The 23,781-nt window shown below is 38.8% G+C and overlaps 1 protein-coding gene and 1 long non-coding RNA gene across 4 annotated transcripts in view; one reads left to right on the top strand and one right to left on the bottom strand.

The window, feature by feature from the left end:
* Positions 1 to 23,781, top strand: part of LRCH1 (leucine rich repeats and calponin homology domain containing 1) — a 218,159-nt gene that overhangs the window by 54,303 nt on the left and 140,075 nt on the right. The gene's annotated exons all lie outside the window — the stretch shown is intronic.
* LOC102485805 (uncharacterized) overlaps positions 10,890 to 23,781 on the bottom strand; it is a 65,146-nt gene continuing 52,254 nt past the window's right edge. The window contains exons 3-5 of one of the 2 annotated variants that reach the window (XR_333298.3): positions 23,417 to 23,536; positions 13,196 to 13,359; positions 10,890 to 11,677 (exon numbers count right to left, since the gene is read on the bottom strand). This is a non-coding gene — a long non-coding RNA (uncharacterized LOC102485805). The remainder of the gene's footprint in view (positions 11,678 to 13,195; positions 13,360 to 23,416; positions 23,537 to 23,781) is intronic. The other variant, XR_333299.3, reaches the window with a different exon arrangement.

The raw sequence follows: 23,781 nt of genomic DNA on the forward strand, positions 1-23,781 counted from the left end.
TTGCGTTCAATTCTTTATATATATATATATTTCTAGAAGCAGAATTGCTGGATCATATAATAATTCCATTTTTTACCTTTTGAAGAACCACCATACTGTTTTCTCTAGTGGCAGCATCATCTTACATTCTTACACAAGGGTTGAAATTTCTCCACATCCTTGCTGATACTTATTTCTGTATTTCTAAACCAGTTTTTAATAGTTTTCTGATTTTTATTTATTTATTTTAATTAATTTATTTATTTCTGTCGAGAGAGGTTTTTGCTATAGGGCTGGTGTGCTCACTGGAGAGACAGAGAGAGACAGACAGAAAGCAAGAAATCACCCTCCGGGAAGGATGGCCACGCCACAATCCTTTCTCCTCTATTCTCCTCTAGGGATTTTAAGCATCCACACACATGCAGCTGGCATGAATTTTAAGCCATCAGGTCTGGGACTTGAATTGCAGTCGACTATATGGGAGTCCAGTGACATAACCATTACATCATCTGCTGTTCCCTTGTCTGGTATTTTTAAGTAAATAACATTGTTGAAGAACAATTACAATGTCCATACTATATATTTTAGCCATCCGTGATAGTTTTACTTTAGAAGTTTTATATATTCCATGTTTCTGGCCCTTTGATTTTATAGGTTAAAAAAAAAATCAGTTAACCCAATTTACATTCCCTTACAACTGTGGCTATTGCCTGTTAAGTGCTCAATTAATTAAAAAAAAGAATTACTAGAAGGCACACGTGCTTGCTGAAAAGAGACAGAGAAAAAGAAATTGAATAGGCAGTCGCCATGGGAGATGGTCACAATGCAATTCCTTCTCCATTTTCCCCTCCTTTCAAGATTTTGGGTGAGCACACATATGCACCTGGAGCGTTCTTCAAGCTGCAGGGTCTGGTATTCAAATGGCACAGTCAGTCAAATGGGATCCATCTTCTTTAACCATTACACCACTGGCTGGTTCACTTAAGTTTTGTGAAATGCATGAATCAATGACCATGAAGTCAATAAATGTTATAGAGATAAATAATGGAAACAGATTTAGGGTAAGCTCTCTCCTTCGTTAATTCTTTAGCCATTTCAAACCAAAAAATAAAATTTTAAATATTCAAAGTAAACATTTAGTAGAGTTAAGAGATAGTTCGGGCAAGCATGTTTCATCCTTTAAAAGAAAATGATCTCATTGTTTTCCCACACTAAGTCATTGCCCTTGCGACATTGTGTCTGTGATGTGGCAGGGACCACCTTCAGGCTTACAGTGTTCATTGTCTACCAGGCTAGGCGAAACACAGTAACATAAACATTTTCACTGTAGCAAATATCTTTACGGTTTGAGGTGACTTCCTGTTTTCAAAACTTGATGTTATTTTACTGTATTTATTAATTTGTGTGTGTGTGTGTATGTCTTCCAAACACCTGCGTTTAAAATCTTTCAGGTGCTTTGTAGTATTTTTCTCAGATAGTGGGATTACGTTAAGCCAACAGTAACAGAATTGGGGTCAAGTTGGAACTATATGGTCAATTCTTCAAAAGAAGTATTTATTTTTATTCATTTTTGTTTTCCTTTCCTTGGGTCATGATCTTCATTGTGGTCTCATTTAACTGTAATTATCCAAAATTGAGTTTACGACCGCTAAAAGAAAAGAATTTTAGAAAGTTTAATTTAGTGGAGTTTAATTGAGGAAAAATAAACACGATTTGAATTGGGCTGTTTTTTGGACTGACTCTTGAGTAACCTGAGGTAGCCTCATGGTTACATGGTATTTTAAGTTCTGGAAAGGGAATGTGAGGTACAGAAATGAAAATGAGGGAATGAGGTAGAGAAATCCTTGGATTGGTTACGATTGGATGGTAGTCTGTACAAAGCATCCGAAAGGTGGGCTTTCTGTGATGGACTGAAGTGTGGCTAGTGTGATTGCCTGTAACTTAGCAACCAGCTCAGGGAACAGCCTGACATGTATGATTTCAGTTTATCCATAGGAACTCAAGTGTGCGAGTACAGTGCCCGTTTTGAAACCGAGCAAGAGCTCCCTAATGTATTTTCTAGGGTTCCTGAAATATAAGGTCCATTTACATTGTGATGGCCCAGAGTAAGGAGTAAGTCTTCAGACTTTGGGTTATGATAATGACCAACAAGGACCATGAGTGAGGACCATTTGACCTCTAAAACTCTCACTTAAAAGATAAGGTTTTCATTTCAATATGTAGGCAGTTTTATAAGCTGGAAACTGCTGGTTGTGAGCTCAAAGATTCCAGGCTGATTGACTCCAGACACCTGAAGAGAAATTTGATTATCCAAAGCCTCGCCAATCAAGAATGCCCGTGAGATGATCATGTCCTCTTGAACCAATCACTGAACTAATCATGCGCCTGGGACCTCTGTCCCTAATTTTGCCCTTAAAAACGCATGTGGGGAACATCTCGGGGAGATGAGTCTTTTCAGCACGAGCTGCCTGCTCTCCTTCCTTTGTGCTTTGCAATGAAGCTGTACTTTCCTTCATCACACCATGTGCCTATGGTTTTGGTTTCAGAGCACTTGGGCAAGCGAAACTGATTTGAGTTCGGTAACAGTTTTAGGCCAAAATAGTTTGGTTTAACAATTTCTCCTCTTTTAGTCATTATTACTGAGCCTAAAATAGTATTTTACAAACTTTTAATGTCATGATCCCCAGTGTAATAAATGGATTTTACAATATATCCTGACTAATTTTACACACGTACGTGCACGCACACACACACACACACAAACTTAAGTATTTGTTGCAAGTTGCGGTATAACTATTGCTGAGGATGTGTGTTTTGATTTTATTTACATAACATGATGAGTTGACATCATGGTCCATAAATTATTTTGTCATGCACTTTAGCAAACATTGAGCACTGGCATCCTAGGTCTTGGTGGTTCATGTCCCACAGCATCAGTCAGCTTTTCTGCTTATGTGCCATGTCATTCTGTCAGCACTTGAATGCAGTGTGATTGTAAATGTCATGCTAGGCCTGTTTGTTTTATTCAGTTTTACCTTTGTAGCAGCTGCTTCCTGGGAAGAGGGACCTGCAGAGCAGGTTGAAAGTTCCACAGAATTAGCTGTATACTTGGGGGACCAGTGGTGTTCAAGGAGAAGGTCTCAGGGGCATGAGAATTACATATCAACCCACCTGATTCCTTAGAAGCATAGCTTCATGCCCACCAGGCTTCACCATCAAGTGTCTCTTTCTTCATGGGGACTTTGAGGAGGGGGGTGTGTCTTGTTTCTTTTTATTCCTCACAACCCTTAACAGGATGTCTTGAGCGGAGACTGCATCAGTCATCTTCAGGTCTGGTAGTCTCTTCATTCTCCCTCTTCTTTTCTACACTTTCTTCTCTTCTTCCCTGAAGAAAACAGAAAATTGCATGCGTAGAGATCCGTGGACTGTGTGGAATGACCTGAGGGGTAACTTGCTTGGAGAGTAGTGACGGTATGTGAGAGCTTATGTTTGAGGCAAATTGGGAGAAAAAGGATCTTTAAATTAGGGAAAAGTGAGAGTACACATTTTAGAAATTTATCTTAGTGAATAAAGGAGAATGATTAGCAATTAACTCATTGATTGCAGGTAAACAGATACTTTTAAGAAGTTAAGTGATTGTTCCCTCAGGTGAGTTCAGTGTCTGCTGGGTGATCTGAATTTTCTCATCCAATCCTGTTTACATCCAAACGGGGCTCAGCTCCATTTCAAGTGTCGCAAAACCCTAAATGAATGAAGTTTCAGGTTAATAAGGTTAATTGGATTTCCATTGCAATATTTAGGTGGCCTGCTATCCAGTTACCTGCCAAACCCAGACTTCTTGAGTTTCTTTTTTTACCTTGTATAAGGCCAGCTTGCCTTATTTGGGGGTGGGGGTGGGGGTAGCATCCTCATGCCAACCATCCACATGGCAACCGTCCACATAGATGACTGAATTCGAGTTTCCAGCTACTTAACCTTTTTTATAGGGAGAGAAGAGCTCATTCGATAAACCTAAGAATGAACAGTGTCGTAGTTGGGTTTGTAACCTGGGTGTTTTTATGTCTATTGATTTGTCATATAAATCAGAGTTCATGGATCCAGTCATGGTTTAAATGGGTAGAGATCTGAAAGATCAGAATTTAAATCTCATCTCTCATCTAGCTGTATATCCTGGAGAAAGCTGTTTACACTCTTAAGACCTCAGAGGTGTCAGGAAGATGAAATATAACTGTGTATGGCTGACCCTGAGAAATTTTTGGTTCAAATTGAGTAGAGCCTGGAGTTTTTTGGACAATTAGATGGTCTTTGGAAATAATTTAGCTTCATTGGGGGCCAGAAAAACTTGAGCTTCCTGGAATAGTTTATACTTCTGTTTACTGTGTCATAATTACCACTGAGAACACGTGTCATTTAATCCGGGACAGGATACCAATACAGACTGAAGAACATGGCTTTAGGTTAGTCTGCAGAGGGTCTGAGTTGCAGCCGTGCAGATTGGCATGTCTGTAACCTTAGACAAGCTACTTAACTTCTTGCAGATTTAGTCTTTCTGTGAGGTTAAATAAAAATAATTTTTTTTTTTTTTTAAACTCACAGGGGTGTGCTGAGGATTGAATGAGATGATTTCATGCAGAGTTTTTAACACAATTGGCTGGCATCCATCCAGAAAGGGCTCATCATTATTACTATTTCTTAATCAAAGGGCATTGAGATTTAAAATAAGATGGAAAAGTTGAAGTAGCATGAATTCTTTTTTCTTCCTACTGGTGCTATCTTATCTGAGTGCCAGCTGAAATTCTGTATAGAGTTGTGTATTAATAGAAATTGCTCCCCAACTTTTTAAATACATAAATAATTTCTTACAGAATAAATGGCTGTATTTTGATAACAAATTGCATTCCGTGGCTGCTGCTTGTAAATAATTTTGTGCTTCTTACAGCTTCTAAAGTTTAGGAAGGAGGAGGCTCCTTCTTGATTGTGTGCGTGGAGCAGAGATATGGACAGTCTCCAGATTCCTGTTTTTGGCGTGGCTCAGTGTTTTGAACATGGGTGTGTTTGATCACTAGGGATAACAAAGCCGCACTATGGGTCTGAGGTTTTGGGAACCCATCCAGTTTCCTCCTTCTGACCCTGACTCAAGTCTTCCCTGAGATCTGTCAGCCCCATTCTCTTGCTATCAGGCACCCTCCTTACATAAATGGGTTATTTCCAAAGCCAGTGTTGCAGTGATGTTCCGTGTGTAACAGAAAAGAACTTAGGGAAGAGTCCGATGTGTCATTAAAATGAGTAAGTGGAAAACTGCAGGTGCTAATGCTGAATGCCATCAATTAATGTCGAAATTGTGTCTACCATTGGCAATAGCGTCAATTGTATTAGAAAACTTTAAGCATGGTGGTGAGCTTTAAATACGCTGCTTAGAAATACTTTTAAATTTGCCCTCATCTTGCTAATTGGATACTTTAATATTCAGAGTAGTATGAAAAAGGTGATATCCTGCCTTTTTAAATTTCAAATAATGATAAACCCTTCAGTTTTAATGACACCGGATTTTTTTTTTCTTACTACAGTATACTCTAAAGCTATTTGCTCTTGCTATTGTCGAGCTTTAAAAAAAAGTTCAGCTTTTTGGTTCCTTACTACCTCCCTAGTTGTTTTATAAGCCAGAATTAATTTTTCTCCTTGCATTACAGAATGCCATGGAGGAGTATTGAAAGAATTGAAAGCTAGAATTGATCAGATATAGCAAATAAAAATAAAGAATGCCTAGTTAAATGTGAATTTATACAAGAATGAATATATTTGTTAAAAAATTATTTGCTATTTATCTGAAATTCAAATGTTACTGGGCATCCTGTATTATATTTGGCAACGCTGACTGGGTTGCGGGGGGCAAGGTTAAGGACTGTAGATGTGACCATAGGAGATGTCTAAGAGACTCAGGTGGGTTCCTGTTGATGCCAGAGCTTGCTAAGGTGCAGCACAGTAGCCTGGTTCCCTCGATCTGTGATGCTGTACCTTCTCCCTGTTGTCATTCAGTGTAGAATGATGGTGATGACTCGAGGCAATGAGATCCTTGATTCTGAAGAAGCACAGTGGGCGAGTCTCCTGGAAAATTTTACTTAGTGATACTGTTATTCTAATTCTTTTCTTTTTTGAGGTTGAATGTATAGAATTTTATTTCAAATATTATGAGTTGTATAAATTTATATATGACTCAAATTTATATACAACTCAAAATATTTGAAATAAAATTCTATACATTCAACTTGCCCCCCCCTCCCCCCGCCCAGCATCATCCCATGATACCGAATAAGCCCCAAATTAAAGCTGGAGCAGAGCAGGCACAATTTAGGTCTTTATCTTGTTCCTTCCTCAGCCTCTGACTTCCTATAAGGTTTATCCTTTGTCTTTTTTTTTTAATTCATTTTTTTATTATCCAAGGAATTCATCTCATTTTTGTATTATCCAAGGAATGGGATTTACCAGAAAGAACTGAAAGGAATTCGTGAAGTGCTTTGAACTTTTGAATGCTTGATGGATTTAAGAGTATTGGTCATTTTTACCTTATTTATCTAAACAACACTATGCACAGATTTTCCAACCCTTATTATAACAAACCAGGCAATGCCCTGACTGTTACCAAATTAGCATAACAGTCTTAAGTCCTAATGCTTTGATGGGAGTTAAGGTGCATGAGAGAATGTTCAAAGCCACTTTTGCTATTGGCTGAGACACAACAAGCAGAACCTCCGATGGACAAGAAAAATGTTGGGCTAAGTGACAGGCAATTATGTCAAGGTGCCATTTCCTCAAGAAATTGACCCGGTAAGCTTTTGGCTTGGATAAGTAATTTAATAGGCATTTGTTTTCTTAGCATACAGCAGCACTGAGAAGTGTATTGAAATAACCTTCACCCATCCTTTCCAAATCTGAACTACTCTGAGTTGGAACATATTTTCTCTAAGGAAAGTTGGGTTGACATTAAATCACACATGTCTGAAATTATCTCTGAGTCCTTTATAAACAAACCAGGACTTGGAAGGGCACACCTTCGGTTACAGAGTGTTTTCCTGGGCTGGGCTCCAAAGCTTCCTGACTCTTGAACAATAATATGTTCTTTCCATGCTACTTTACGTATTTATTTTACAGAAGCTTTGTACCTTTTGTTCATTCATATCCACTTTGAAAGCATACTTGTGTCCTGCAGGAGCAGAGGTACAAAAATTGTGGAGTAGTTTCAGTTTAAAGGCTTCGCGGAGTATGTGCGCTAAGAAAATGAGGGGATTTCTCCTCTTTCTCTTCCAACCTCCTCCTGTCTCTTACCCTTCCTCTACCTCTTTCTTTTTAAAAAATAATCATGAGCATGTGGTGTGTTTGTTTGCTTGTTTGTTTTGGGGTTTTTTTTTTTGGTCATATATTTGTAAATATTTTGTCAGGCATTCTCGCCTGGGATTTCAAACATCCTGACATCCTGATAGGGGAAAATTGGGTATTTCTTCTTAAGATAAATTCCTTAAAGAGAGATTTGAATAGTTTTGACCTTTGAATTTCCTTTCAGTTTTCTTACTGGGTTAAAAATGTTACATTTCTGGTTATGAGGCAGAACCAAACCTATAATTTGTGATAATAGTTGAAATATGTGATTGGAATTCACATTCTCAGTTTAATAGTGACAGTTTATTTTAAACATAAGATGTCAGAGCTGGAAGAATCTTGGCTGTTGTCTGGCTCAGGATTTTTTCTGATTAGAGGAAATGGAGATGCAGAGCTATAAAGTGACTTCTCTAACATCACACAGCAAGTTACTAGTAAAACTGGGAGTTGTCTGGTTTACCTGACTCCAAAGCAGAGCTTTACTCCAACAATTGAAAAACAGAGCTCAGTGTGATTTAACTTTTCACATCATGAAAATGTCCTCTAAGTGCTTAAACTCTAACAGTTTTGGGTGAAATCGTTCTAATGTACTTTATCTTCTGAAATCTTAATTTGACTGTGTTGAAGGTAATTTAATTTGGGGAGGTTTTGGGGAGGTGGTCTCCAGTTGCCTGGTACCTGGCCCTTGGTGACTGAGCATGTTTCAAGTAGGGGCTGAGTGTGTGAGTTCGATCAGGAGATGGTTCAGCATAAGGGCTCTGGGTCACGGGAGAGATGGAAGTCAATTTGACTGTTGATTTGCCCTATAATTAACAGATGCCAGGACACCTTCCCAGTCTCACTTTACTTTATTTGATTTTGTGGTTAACTAAGAAACCACTTAACCAAATCTGCTGGAAGGTGTATATTTTATGTATATTTTCATAGACAGATATCTAGAAGAGTGGGTACTTTTTATGTGAGTGGTAAAGTCTGGTGTGAATTTTTGCTTTTATTTATTTATTTTTGCTTTTTTGTAATATTGGATTGTTTCAAGCTAAGACTACATATTTTTAAGAATTAGAAACCATGCTGTGTTACTTGGAAATACAATGTGCGTACATGATGGTTAAATACTTTGAGTGGGGACTTTCTAGCCCTCAGACCATAATCCATTTTCTTCTTCTAACCTGGAAGGTTCTGTGGCATAATTCTACCTGTGTTTTAAACCAGGCCCAAGTCACCTTCACTGTGATGTCATTGTCTCAATAGCCAGTTCTGACCCTTCTCAGCTCAGTCCCCAAAGCATTTTTTGTATTTTCTGTTGGGCATCTTCTGTTTTTTTTTTTTGTTTGTTTGTTTGTTCGTTTCTTTTATGTACATTGTCTTTATCCTACCAGTCATCATCTTTTATTATTTTATGTCTTGTCTATAGTGTCTAGTGCTGAGCCATACCCTTAGTAAGCACCCAAGTGCAAATATTTGTTGGCACATTTATATTGGCTTTTTATTTGTCATTGTTGTCCATTTGCTGGATTTCACATTTGTCATGATGATTGAGGCTGTCTGCTGAGTGCTTCTAGGAATGTAAGAAACTGCTTTGTAGGTAATACATGGGAATGCATCCAAATAGATAATGTGGGGCTGCCCCCAAAACACAGTGGTTGAGCGTGCTGCACAGAGGAAGCCAGATTCCATACGGCAGACTAGAGTTTGAGTCCTGGTCCCTGGCAGCTAAAATTGCACCAGTGGTGGTATGTCCGGGATCCTGATAGGATGGAGAACAGAAGGAAAAAGGATTGCAGTATGAACAGCTCCCCCTGGAGAGTGCCTTCTCTTTCTCTTTCTCTGTTTTTCTCCCTCATGGACATGTATGCATCCTCTGGCATTAAAAAATAAAAATAATAAATAATAAATTAAAAAATAAGAAAAATAAAGTGCTCTAAGACATCGTACATTAGACAGACTCTATTCAGCATTTCTAGAACTAATGGTATAATCTAGCTTCTAGAGGTTGAGTAATGTGGAGGCAGAGAAATGGGGCTTGGGATAACTAATGAAAATTTTTCATATGATGAAAAATATTGAATCAAAAAGACTTCAACCTAATCTTGTCCATAAGTAAGCTAAAATTGTATATTTATTTGAATGAAAATTCCAAACACTAAGGACTTTATTGACAAAACTAAAATATAGTTCAGGTTGAATAATGACCTTCCAAAGATGTCCAGGTCACAATTACTGAAACCTGTGAATATTTCATGTGGCTAAACGATTTTACAGAGATGATTAAGGATCTCGAATGCAGAAATGATATTGGATTTTCGTAGTGGGCCCAACTTAATTACACAGAGCCTTATAAAAAAATAGGTAAGAGGATCAGTTTGAGAAGAAGGTGTGGCAACGGTATGAGAACAGAGCTTGGAGTGATTTAGGGCCACTGCTAGGGAATACCAGCAGCCTCTAGAAGCTGGAAAAGGCAAGGAATGAGCCTCCCAAGGGAACTCAGCTTTGCAGACAGGTTTTAGTTTGAAAAAAAACAAAAACAAAAAAACCTGATTTTAGACGTCTGACTTTCAGATCTGTGAGATTACAAGTTTTTATTTGTCTAAGCCACTGAGTTTGTGATTATTTGTTACAGCAGCAATAGGAACTAACACAATCTGCATCAGAAATTTAGTTTCCACTATTCCTCTATTCCTGTAGGGCTGTTAAGTGTACCAGGTGTTTGGACTTGAAAGAAGAGAAGAGGTCTGCACACCGTGTGAGGTTACATTTAGTTTCTATCCATTCTCAAATGGTCAAATAAGAGTCCTCTGCAGCAACACATAAATTCTGCACAGCACACGTGCACATTCACACATACACACATGCTTACCTACACCTGTATCTAAGAGGAAAAAGTTACAAGAAAGTGTATTGTCAGAAAGAAATATCTGAGACCAATTAAATTTAGCACAGTTCAAGTGAGCAAGACTAAGCTTCTAGAACTGGGCAGCTTTTCTGACCTGATTTGGTTCAGAATGCGCAGTCACAACACATGTGCAGCCTAGATTTATAACCAAAGAAAAGGAACCAAGAAAGTAATACGAAAAACAAACCCAATTGGCTACAGATGGCATTTGCTTTAGATAGTCATAATTTAGCAGCTTTCAGCCTCTGATTGGCTGAGTGAGGGGTTGAGTGTCACGATTGGCTGAGGCTACAGTTGCTAGGTTACTAGAGCATACTCTTAAATTAGGTTACCACATGCTTGCACATCAAGCTAGGTTACAGTTCAGTGTAAGTGGAGACTTCTTTGGGCCAATTTTATCACCCAAGTATAGGGGCCTGCTTGCGCCACTTTAGTTCAGTTTAACAGTGTCTAGCGGGCAGATACTGAAAAGATGCTTGGTTGAGGAAGACACAGCAGTTACTTTCTTAAAGTTTAAATCAAAACCCTATTCATTTATATTGTTAGTTTCACATATATCCTGTCAGAAATAACCAGTCCTCATCTACAGCCTTTAAAAAATGTCTGGTTCCCACACATATTTTAAATTTTATTTTGCTGGTTGAGCAGTTTTATTGGTATCATTTAAAGCATCATATAAAACCTCAGGCCCTCAGACATCTTAGGACAATGATTGTCACTCATTATCTCTGAACCAGGTGAACAACTTTCATACAAGTGAAAGATGGGACAGGGAAGAGCAGAGAAGCAGAGAGGCACAGTTTTGTCTAATATGGAGAAATTCTGCTCCGAGCAGGACCTAAGTGGGTCTGGTCACCTCTTGTAGTTCACGATCACTGATTGGTTGTAAAGCAGACATAAGAGCCAGGAAGGGACTGAAGGAGAGCTGCCCCAACCTTCTCCAAAAGATACCTGTTGATAGCCCGAGTTTAAAGTAAGGAGTCACTCTCTGATTAAAGCAGGAGATTAGGAGTTGCTGGTAGCTGCACCCTGAGCTTGTCCTGTGTTCTAGGAAGTCAGGAATCTGTAGATGGGTGCATAGGTCACAGATGGCTTTCTTAAGTTGCCAGAACTTAGTGGTCCAGTAGACATGATTTCTTCTAGTCCAAATTTAGATTTGTTTCACAACCTCTTTGCATTAACACTAGTTTACAGGACAAGAGAGAACTGCAGACATGTTCCTAGGGCTCTTCCAGATGTGGTGCAGAGATGGGAGATGGCACTCTCGTCCTTAGAGTAGATTTGCTTTGGATTTCTAGAGAGGCCTTCACGCTGTGTCTCTGTGGTTGATCATAGTTTCCACTGACTGTGCCCTGTGTCATTTGGGGTAACTTTGACTTGTATTTTCACTCAGTGTGAGGAGAAGATCATACGAGAAAATTGGAGTAGTTTCTGGAAAAAAGAAGTAAATGTTTAGAAGAGTGCTGTGCATTCTTCCTATCAAAGTGTTTGTTGAACATGTTTTTATTATCCATTCATCTTGGGGAAACCACAGTAGCTTCCTGAGTCTACAGAGGTATGACCTGTATCTCTTTCTTCCTCTTGGAATTTTGGGCACGTATGCACACATTACTGGTGTGTTTTTCAAGTTGCTGGGTCTGAAACTTGGACTGCACAATCAGCCGTGTGGGATCCAGCTACCTTAACCTTCGTGCCATCTGGTGGCCCCTCTCTTTTGTGTTGTATGTGTATTTGATTCACATACACATTTAAAATGTGTTTTAATGTGTATCAAAAAGTTTTAAAAGTGTGTATCAAAATAGTCACTTGATATGCCTTAATGCTTTTGTACCTTGCCTGTTATTTATGGGCTTCAAATGCAAATTCATGAGTTCACTATTTTGTTGCAGAAACTCCCATGTCTTTGGAGAAATGGGCTGGCACGTGACCTCTCTTGGTGTGAGATCAGTTTGACCACTTTGAGAACCACTTTATTTTCACCTTCATGTTTTCTGTGGGAAAAATGCATAGTCAGCATGCTGGAGCTGTTCATTTTAAGGAGGTGTACTTTTGTGTTTTCAAAAGAAAAATCATTAAAAAAGGAAAACTAGATTCCTCTGAATCTCTTTCTTAGATAAGCAAATGATCTTTAAAAAAACCTCTACAATATCATTGTAACAAAACTACTTTTTAACTCATCTTTAAGGCTATTTTTTATGCTTTTGATCAATTCAGGACTGAAACACAGGGGCTAGCAGGTGACATAGTGGTTAAGGTGCTGGACTCCCACATAGCTGACTGTGGTTCAAATCTCAGACCTAGAGGCTTACTTTCTCACTTTCTCTCTCTTTCTCTCCCTCTCTGTTTCTGTGGTGAGCACATCTGTCATATTGCAAGTTAAAAACAAACAAACAAAACCCTAATAATTGTAAAATTAAATAAATAATTGTTAAAAAAATAACTAAAATGTAAGTAACACATTTTCGTTATAACCTATTGAAGTAATAGAATTGAATGATTAAGTAATTGTAAATGCCCCTGGTTTAGTAGATACATATATACATGCATGTTGATGAATAACATAATGTGTTGAAAGCCAATGAAAAGCTGCAGAAACCTGTAATTTTTACACCATTATTTCAGATCACCCTCATAAGTGTTACCGAGTTTTCAGTTTCCTTAAAAACAAACAAACAAATACAAACTTCTGCTTCTTTCCATCAGCCATTATTGCTGTGTTAACTCCCATTGCATGGGGATGCCAGACTTAAATCAAGTGTGTCAACACATCGTGATAATTAATGACATAAGAAGGATTTACGCCATTGTGTACCACAGTCAAATCATTTTGTCCCAGGAAGAGATGGTGGTGTCTCAGAAAATCCTGTTGGAGTATTAAATAGGAAACCATTTCAGAGTTGTTATCTGACATTTGGCATTTGGGACTTTGACCTCAGGCTATGGCCATACCTTCTTATAAATATTATCGTGAGGCTGCTGTTCAGTTTAGAATGATCACTGGTCTCTCCTCCGTACTGCTGAATTCACTGACTAACAGTGCATCTGAGATCTTGATACTGATGATTAACTCTTATTTGAAATATGGGCATAACAGGACATATATCCTGGGTTTCCTAGGAAAATTAAATCATAAACTGTAGTTATTAAGAAATAAACTTTGATCATCTGTCTGCTCCTTTCATGAATTTTGCTATATCCTTGTACCATGTATATTATGCTTATTCACTAAACATTTTTCTTTAAATTAACTTAGACAACAAACTAAAATAAATGTATTTTTAAAGAAAAAGACTCTTTTTTCCCATGGCCTAGTGGTGTAAAATGCAAATATAGTAATTTTTGCATTAATTTTTTTTTCTTTGACTATAGGGCACATGCCCTCACTAGAGACAGACAGAGATAGAGGGAAAGTCAGAAATCGCCCCTCCTGGGAAGGGGATGTTCACACCATAATCTCTTCTCCATTTTGCTCTCAGGATTTTGAGCACATATGCACGTGCCCCTGACGTATTTTTCAAGCTGCCAGGTCTGGGACTTGAACCTTGTAGTCAGCCATGTGGGATCCAGCCACCTTAACCACCATGCTACCCACTGACCCTATATATTTTTTTAACACAGCTTTTAACTCCTTTCTGTTCACTCTTTAAGACCTTCATTATGAATGTACATTGGGCTCTGCTTTCGTTGTATTGTTCCTTAAGATTCAAAATGGCTTTAAGCAGAAGTGTTTCTGTCCCCAAGATTGGATATTTTTTCACTGCATTTTCTTCAAGTATTTCTGACAGGTGGAGACATGCCCAACTGTGGTTTTTTGTGTGGATGTTCTTTAAAATGAGTTCTTGATGATCTGATGGAAAAATTTCCTGGGAAGCTTTATGCTTTGAGTGTTGGGAAAGAGCAGTCACCAGATGTAGCTTTAGTCGCCTTTTGCTTTTTCTATCTGAACCCCTGTGTAAGATAACTCTTGTAGTTATGGTTTGCTAACAACTTGACTAGCTCCTTTACGACCTGCTTCTGAAGTAATTAAACATTGTTTTTTGGAAATGTAAACACAGGGCTTAGAATTATGATGCGGTAATACATTTGGCAGAGGAACTGTGTATTGGAAAAAGAAAAATATCCTGGAGTGGGTTTCGGTTTTACAGATAAGGAAAATGGCTTCATTTAGTGAACTGGAACAATACAAGACCCTATGCCCTGATGCCAGTACTTTCTCTTCCCAGACGAGTTTGCCTGGGCACAAGACCAACTTCTAAAATAAAGCTTGAAAGTAAGGGGCAAAAAAAACAGAAACAGAGCTCAGTGAACTAGATTTTTATGCTACAGCACCATAAAAATAATTTATTTTCTATCAAAAGAAGCTTAAACAGATCCATTGTCTGGTAGATGACTTTTCCTCTGCCCTTAGCCTGACAGCATTTCATCCCAATCCTTGGTTGTAAGCCTGACAGTGGGAATCACAACTCTGTGAGAGACACATTCTGAGTGGCTGTGGAAGCTGATGTTTATCGGTTATTTATTGAGTTTCTAAAACTGAAAGCAGAAGTGCGATGTCTTGAGTCGCTTACTTCCAGATTTTTTTCTACAGAACTTTAAATAGCATTGTATTGAAATACAAGCATGAGCCATCATCTGTGTAACACACACCAAAACAAATCTTTTATTTCTGTATGAAGGTAATTGATCAGCAGCATTTTTTCTGTGCGTCTTTTTTTTAAAGAATTATTTTATTTCATTTATTATCATCATTATTATTTTTTTAATATTACCAGAGAGAGACAGAGAAAGAAAGGGAAAATAGGAAAGCAAGCCTCCAGGTCCGGGACTCGAACCCTGTTTGGCCATGTGGGAGTCCAGTGCCTTAACCACTACACCATCTGCTGGCCCTTTTCTATGTATCTTTTAGGGATAACAGAACATAGTACTCAAAATGTTAGGCAGGGGCCAGAGGGTGGCTCAATGGTAGCACAGCTGGACCCTCATTGAAAAGGTCCTGGATTCATATCCTGGTGCTTCCTAAGCACAGTGACACACACACGACTGTGATCTAGGTCAGCTGAGACTGATGGTGGAGAGTGGTGTGGAACCCCTGTTGGTGGTACCTGTTTGTCTTTCCCTCTTTCTCTCTCTGTCTCACCATGATGAGAAAAAATAATAATGAAGAAGAAGAATACAGAAGAAGAAAACAAAACTGTGGGACAGTCTGGGTCAGGTGAAGAGCTCTCCAGGTGGTCTTTTAACCGTCTGAAGATGGGATTTGGATTGTTTATTTTTGGATGCTTTGGCTTAGAATAGGCAGGGAGCCAGCCCTTAATTTCAGGCAGAGGAGTGTGGTGAGTTAGACATGACTTTGGACCAGAAGCCAGGAGGACTTGGTTCTCAGCCCAGACCAGTGACTGACTAGCTGTGTGGGCGAGTCACTTCATTTTTCTAAGTCTCCCTTCTTCCTTTTTTAAAATAAAGATATTGGATAATATGTGTGGTCTCTTTCAACACTGTTTTTGTGAGCTGGAGCCTGAATATCTGAAGTAGGTACTCATAGAGGATCATCTGTGTGATATATTAACTATTTGCTACCCAAGGAGGCCAGGAAGCGATGAGTAACCCAGAGCAAGGTTCTCTAGGGTGAATCACAGCTTCTCATACTTTACCTGAAGATTTTTTCTCTTTTTCGCTTTTTTTTTGTTTGTTTGTTTGTTTTTGTTTTGCTATGTCAGAGGGCACTTGCATGCGTGAGGGGGCACAGAGAGGAGAGGAAGTCCCCCCAATTGGGACCTGGTCACACTGCAGTCCTTTTCCCTCCATTTCTCCATCCCATCAAGATCTTGGGTACACTCCCAGCATGTTTTTCAAGCCAAAGGCCAGGACTCAGAGTCTCATCTGCCATGTGGGATCTGGCTTCCTCTGCGTAGCACCTGGCCACTGTGTTATGGAGCCAGACCTCCTTTGCTTTTAAAAAAGTCTCATCCAAGATAGGCCCCAGGCACTTAACTTTTTCCTCATGATTGAATATAATTTCCTCATTTTGCTTTTGTTTGTTCGTTTATTCTTTCCTTCAGCAAACATTTTTGAGCGTCTGCAATATACCAGGCATTACCAGATACTTGGATACAAAGATAAGTAAGACATAGCCCATATTTTTGTTGTTGTTGTTTATTTAATTTTATTTATTATTATTTTTAATTTGCTATAGGGTATATGCACTCATGAGAGAATGAGAAAGGGAGAGAAAGCAAGCCTGCAGGTCTGGCTCAAACTGCAGTCAGACATGTGAGAGTCCAGTGCCTTAGCTGCCACGCCACCTGATGACCCTAATAGCCCCTATCTTTAAGAAGCTTTACACCCTGAAAGTGATTCCTTCAGTATATTACATGTGTTCATATATATGAAAGTATAGCTACTTTGATTTTAAGTAATCCTTGTTGTATTTGTGTAATGTCTACACTGAATTTTACTTTAGTATTTTCCCCTCAGTGGTGGTTGCAAAAAAAAGAGAAAGTGGGACCAGCAGATGATGTAATGGTTCCATCACTGGACTACCATGTAGTCAACCATGGTTCGAGTCCTGGACCCTGCAGCTTAAACTCATGCTGGACGTGTGTGCGTGCATGCCCAAAATCCCGAGAGGAGAATGGAGGAGAAGGAATTGCAATGTGGCCATCCTCCTGTAGGGTGATTTCTCCCTTTCTGTCTCTGTCTCTCCAGTTAGTGCACATACTCTATAACAAAATCTCCTTAAAAAAAAAATAAGTAAAAGGGAAAGAAATGCATTAGATTAATTTGCCATGGAGACAAAGTTGGGAGATTGGACATTACCCTACCATCTATCCTCCTCTAAAGACTCTCAGTGGGCATTTCTTTAAGCCCGAAGTTTAACATAAAACAACCTTGTGTACTCTGAGAAACTTACATGTTTGGTTTTTCCTTATAGCTGTGAGTTTTCTAACTAGTCATATTTTTCTTTTCAATTTGCCCATGGGGAAGCTCAGGCTGGAATTGTTTTAGGAGCCACTGAGACCCTTACTGCCTCTCTTTCTCCAAGTGTTTTCCCTGTGTGAGAATCTCTTGTGAAATGAAGAGAGATTTCACCTAAGGCAAATATTTTTCTTCGGTGAAATACAGCCATTCCTTACGTAACAACCTACCTATTTAACAACCAGTCAGACTTAGACCAGTTTCCCAGGACAGGAAATCCCTGTTTCCCGGTCTGTCTTATTCTCAAAGTCAGTTAGTAGTCACTACATGGAGTGTTTCCAGTCAAGCAAACCTACCTACTTTCCTTATAAACTTGTACTTTATTGTGCACCCATAATACTGTACTTAGAATAAATAAAAACAATTATAATATTGTGTCGTGGTGTGTCTTGCCACTTTCTGGTACCTATGTAATGTATACTTTTTGTGTGAATAGAACTGCGTTACTCTAACTTGGTATAGTGTGACATAACCTATGGTGCCACCACACACCACAAGACATCTGCCTTGAAGCTCAGGCTTATTAGTCAACTCACTTTAGGAACTGAACTGCGTTGTTCAGTGAGGTGAGCCTGTGATGACCACGGTAAGGAAGCTTCTTCACAGGTTCCAAATATATATATTTTAAAGTTCTGCTGGATTTTTTTTACCTTTAGACTAAACTTGATGCCTTTAAATTTGTCTAAAGTTCCTATTTAAAAACAACATTTTTGTGACTTCTTTTAGTTTAAGAAGTTAAGTTTTAAGCAGCCACCAAGTATTTTCAGGAAATCCATTAAGGAATGAATGATTCAGCAGAACAGAATCAAGGTAAGGAACCAAGCTTGTAGGACAGAGGCAAAGAGGTGGTAACAGATGCATCAAGAGAATATACTGGCAAAGAAATCACTCTCAGGGTAATTTTATTTTTAGAAAAAAATTCATACACAAAGCTTGGTGTTTGAAGTCAGAGAATAGGAAAGTGCACATTTGGATGAAGAGGCTGTTGGATTTGCATGACTTTTGCTACTATTTTTTTCTTTGGAAGATAGAGTAAATTGTGAGCTTTGTAGATTTCATATGTTGAGGATTTTAGCTAAAATAGATTCTTATGTTGAAGTGTTTCCCCAATTCTCCACCCACGTAGCCAGTCCTTGTGTTGCTGCCAGTAGCACATTTTCCAAGATGCAGAATTGCATTTTGTTTCTTTTAATATTGGATTAAATGTATTTTCAAGGAAAAGAGTCCATCCACTTAATTTGCTTTTGATTCAGAAGCAGTTTAAATTATGAGTAGAGATAATGGGATTCGAGAATATATATTTGGTTGTCTAAATATCTTAATTCAAAGCCATTAAGACGCAACACTTTGTGAAGTGCTCCCACATGGCAAGGTCCTGGATTTGAATCCAGACGCCTCCCTGAATACACCCTGAATATGCATGTCCATGATCTTGGACCAGATGAAGCTAGGGGTGGATCACGGCATCAAGACCTTAGTGAGGTTGTTGTCTCTGTTTCTCCATATCTGTTGCTCATGGAAGAAATAAACTAAAAAATATATATTTTGGGACCAGCAGATGGTGGAGAGGTTATGTCACTGGATGCTCACATAGTCCACTGCGGTTCATGTCCTGGACCCAGTCTCTTAAAACTAATGCTGGGCGCGTATGCATGCGTTCCCAAAATCTTGAGAGGGGAATAGAGGAGAAGGGATAGTGGCCTGGTCATCCCTTTTGTGGTGAGGGTGTGATTTCTTGCTTTCTGTCTCTCTATTTCTCTCTATCTCTCTGGCAAATGCACGTGCCTTGTAGAAAAAATCTCTCCCCCCCAAAAAATATATGTTTGAATATTATATGTGTGTGTGTGCACGTGTGTATTTGACTCAGTAATACGTTTTCCAGTTTTCATATTTAACAGATCTAAAAAAGGAGCAGGGGCAAACTCCTTCTGGTCTCTCCCCAGCCACCTAGTTTACTCTCTCCAAGGCATCCAATGTTACCAGTTTCTTGTATATTTTACTATATACCAACAAATACAAAAGTATACCATTTTTTTCCCCATTTTTACATGTCGATGCTATGTCCACTATTCTATGTGTATGAACTTACGATCAGTTGCTGCCTAAGGAAAACGCAGTATAGAGTAAAATTAAAGTCTGTGGCAGTCTCCACTAGAAGCAGGTGTAGGGCTCAAAGGAGAGTGTGTTCCATCATCACATCAACTCTGCTTAGATAATTCATCAGGACTGGAAACCACGTGGTGGCGAAGGGACCTGTTCATCATGTACTACATTTTTCTGAAGCAGTGATGAGTTCTATAGCCAATGTCAATAAGAACCAGCTCTTTACCTTGTTTTTATGGAGAATTTTGCCTTTGGAGTTAGACATTTCAGTGTTTAGCACTTAGTTTAAATTTTAGTTATGACTATACTAATTAGCATTTATTTCTTTTTCCATTTTACAGATACATGGAATAAATGATTAATGAAAGATAATTAACTATTTTATAACATGTGCTGAGACATTACAGGAGCCTTATTTTTATCTTTCTTGACTTACATAAGAAACTGAGTCTAATTCATTGAGTTCTAACTGTGTATAAGGTTCTAACTGTTTAGCATTGTTGGCTCTGAAAGCAGGGACCGGGTCTTCATCAACTGCATGCTCATGCACACCCCTCCTTCTAGGAGATTCTGCTCTTCATATTTTGGGCCTCTGTGTCCAAGATGGGGGTCCTAAAATTGGGATGTGTATGAACACTTTTTTTGTACTTAATAGCTTTTTAATCTCTCCTCCTCTACTGCGATGTGGGTTCTGCCGGTATCATGTAAATACAGTGAATCAGATATATCTCCGCTTGCAAAATGATGTGTGTCAGCCCGTAGGAGGTGTGTTGTGAGTACCATTCTGTATTTCCTGCTTCTGTTTATATACCTGTCTTTCCCGCCTAGCTCTGAGAGCTTCGAGGGCATGTACTGCACCTTATCCCTTAAAGTCCAGCACTAGTAGGAATGCCATCCACCTTTGTTGATGAATGGAGATGAAGCTGACTCAGAGAACTCGGTGTATAGGGTGATTGAATGCCATGTAAGCAAGTTTCGAGTTTGGTCTGGGAGAGTAGAAAACAATAATAGATTATTGAGGGATAGTGGCCTGGTCATCCCTTTTGTGGTGAGGGTGTGATTTCTTGCTTTCTGTCTCTCTATTTCTCTCTATCTCTCTGGCAAATGCACGTGCCTTGTAGAAAAAATCTCTCCCCCCCAAAAAATATATGTTTGAATATTATATGTGTGTGTGTGCACGTGTGTATTTGACTCAGTAATACGTTTTCCAGTTTTCATATTTAACAGATCTAAAAAAGGAGCAGGGGCAAACTCCTTCTGGTCTCTCCCCAGCCACCTAGTTTACTCTCTCCAAGGCATCCAATGTTACCAGTTTCTTGTATATTTTACTATATACCAACAAATACAAAAGTATACCATTTTTTCCCCCATTTTTACATGTCGATGCTATGTCCACTATTCTATGTGTATGAACTTACGATCAGTTGCTGCCTAAGGAAAACGCAGTATAGAGTAAAATTAAAGTCTGTGGCAGTCTCCACTAGAAGCAGGTGTAGGGCTCAAAGGAGAGTGTGTTCCATCATCACATCAACTCTGCTTAGATAATTCATCAGGACTGGAAACCACGTGGTGGCGAAGGGACCTGTTCATCATGTACTACATTTTTCTGAAGCAGTGATGAGTTCTATAGCCAATGTCAATAAGAACCAGCTCTTTACCTTGTTTTTATGGAGAATTTTGCCTTTGGAGTTAGACATTTCAGTGTTTAGCACTTAGTTTAAATTTTAGTTATGACTATACTAATTAGCATTTATTTCTTTTTCCATTTTACAGATACATGGAATAAATGATTAATGAAAGATAATTAACTATTTTATAACATGTGCTGAGACATTACAGGAGCCTTATTTTTATCTTTCTTGACTTACATAAGAAACTGAGTCTAATTCATTGAGTTCTAACTGTGTATAAGGTTCTAACTGTTTAGCATTGTTGGCTCTGAAAGCAGGGACCGGGTCTTCATCAACTGCATGCTCATGCACACCCCTCCTTCTAGGAGATTCTGCTCTTCATATTTTGGGCCTCTGTGTCCAAGATGGGGGTCCTAAAATTGGGATGTGTATGAACACTTTTTTTGTACTTAATAGCTTTTTAATCTCTCCTCCTCTACTGCGATGTGGGTTCTGCCGGTATCATGTAAATACAGTGAATCAGATATATCTCCGCTTGCAAAATGATGTGTGTCAGCCCGTAGGAGGTGTGTTGTGAGTACCATTCTGTATTTCCTGCTTCTGTTTATATACCTGTCTTTCCCGCCTAGCTCTGAGAGCTTCGAGGGCATGTACTGCACCTTATCCCTTAAAGTCCAGCACTAGTAGGAATGCCATCCACCTTTGTTGATGAATGGAGATGAAGCTGACTCAGAGAACTCGGTGTATAGGGTGATTGAATGCCATGTAAGCAAGTTTCGAGTTTGGTCTGGGAGAGTAGAAAACAATAATAGATTATTGAGCATAGGAGTGATAGGTGTCCATCTCGTTCTAACAAGTTAATTCTGGTGGTATTTGAGAGGGGGAGACGTTGGGGTAAGTATACACTATATTGGGTTGTATACACTATATTAGGTTGTCAGAAAAGTCATGATGCATTTTTGCATAGAAAAACAGAAAACTAGCAAATCTCATACCAGATCTTTATAGTATTTGCAACTGAATTAATTTGACATTGTAATATGTTTGATAATATAAAATTATATGAAGCCCAGTATAATAAGGGAATATAGAGTTAATAACTGCCTTGTAATTAGTAAGGATGATTAAAAAAAAAATCTTAGTCTTTTGTTGTGTTGCTAAGAGAAATACCTGAGGCTGGGAAAATTTTAAAGACATAGAAGTATTATGATTCCCAATTCTGGTAACTGGAAAATCCAAAGACATCACAAATGGTAAAGGCAGAAATTTTAACAGGCCAGTGCATGGTCTGTATCTATGTGGTTTCTTTTCTACTCTTCTGGTTTCTTCCCCTCTTCTTACATATGCACCTGCCATACAGACCCAGCTCCAATGACAGCATCGCATCCAAAGGTGTCACCCTGTGACCTCATGAAGGAGTTATCTTTTTACTTAATACCTTTGCAATGCAATCAGTATAATCAAGTCCCAACATGTGAATTTCTGGGGGCCATCCAGTCACCACCCATTACAACCAAATTCCCAACCATAAAACCCTGGGGGCAAGAAATCCATGATCTAAATCATGACAATCAATATTTTTAAATGCTGTGTTATGGTGATAAAATAGAAAACTTAGGGCCAGGTGGTGGAACAGCAGTAATGTAACTAGACCCACATGGGAAAGGTTCTAGGTTCACATCCTGGGACCTCCCTGAGCATGCTGGTATATGCATGTGTACCTGTGATTTGGGTTGGCTAAGACTGGGATAAATCATAGCATAAAGATGCCTATGTCTCTGTCTCTGTCACTTTCTGTCAATTTCTCCCTCTCATGAAAGAAAGAAAGAAAAACACAAATAAATAAAATAGAAAACTTATCAGGTGAGTAAGAGTGTTGCTTTGAGAGATTCGTTCTCATCTCTTGGTCCTATAGACAGTAACAAATCCTTTTTCTTTGCTCTTAGATGCTAGGAGATTTACATGGTGGTTAAGGCACTGGATTTCCACATGGCCAACTCTATGGTTCAAGTCTCAAGCTTGGCAGCCTGTAAAATATGCTGGGCATGTATATGTGCATGCCCAAAATCCCAAGAGGAGACTGGAGGAGAAGGGACTGAGGCATGGCATCTCCTCTGGGGGGGGGGGTGATTTATCACTTTCCTTCTCTCTCTGTCTCTCTTTGGTAAGCACATGTGCCCTATAGCAAAAATCTAAATTAAAAAAAGAAAGAAAAAGAAGGATAAGTTACAGACTTATTATGTCTGTGTTCCAGACATTGGACTCCAAACATAAAACAAATATTAAATTATTCTACCCTATGTAATAGAAGTGTTTATGTAAGGTGTATAATCATTAAATCAGCCTTGAGTGTATTGAAGTAAATGTGATGTGCTAACGTAAATTACTCTTTAAAGAAGCTCTGTGATGAAACTTTTATATAATAAAGCACTTTTAAAAACTGAAATCCAAATATGCTCACCTATTTTGATGGTTTTTCCCAAGGCAGGATATTGTGTATCTTCTGCGCTGATTGACTTCCAAGTTGGCCAACACCTGCCTGGTTAATTGAGTAAGCCATTAACTTAGTGACACTGGAACCCTACAAAGGAAAAAACAGAATCTACTGTTGTACAGTCTCGGCTATTAAATAGATTTTAATTCACTTCAGCTTGGGTGGGTGTGATTTGCATCTTCCTAACAGACAAGCATCTGCAAGTGTGTTGCCTGCAGAAGCTCATTAAAAATCAGTGCAAATCCTGACACTGTCCCTAACAGCAGGCGTTAGCTTGCAGAGCCTCCTGAGTGGATTGTATTTCTAGTATCAGTAAAGTATATACACTCTTT

Source organism: Tupaia chinensis, unplaced genomic scaffold (assembly GCF_000334495.1).
Source record: "Tupaia chinensis unplaced genomic scaffold, TupChi_1.0 Scaffold000037_5, whole genome shotgun sequence".
Lineage (NCBI taxonomy): Eukaryota > Metazoa > Chordata > Mammalia > Scandentia > Tupaiidae > Tupaia > Tupaia belangeri.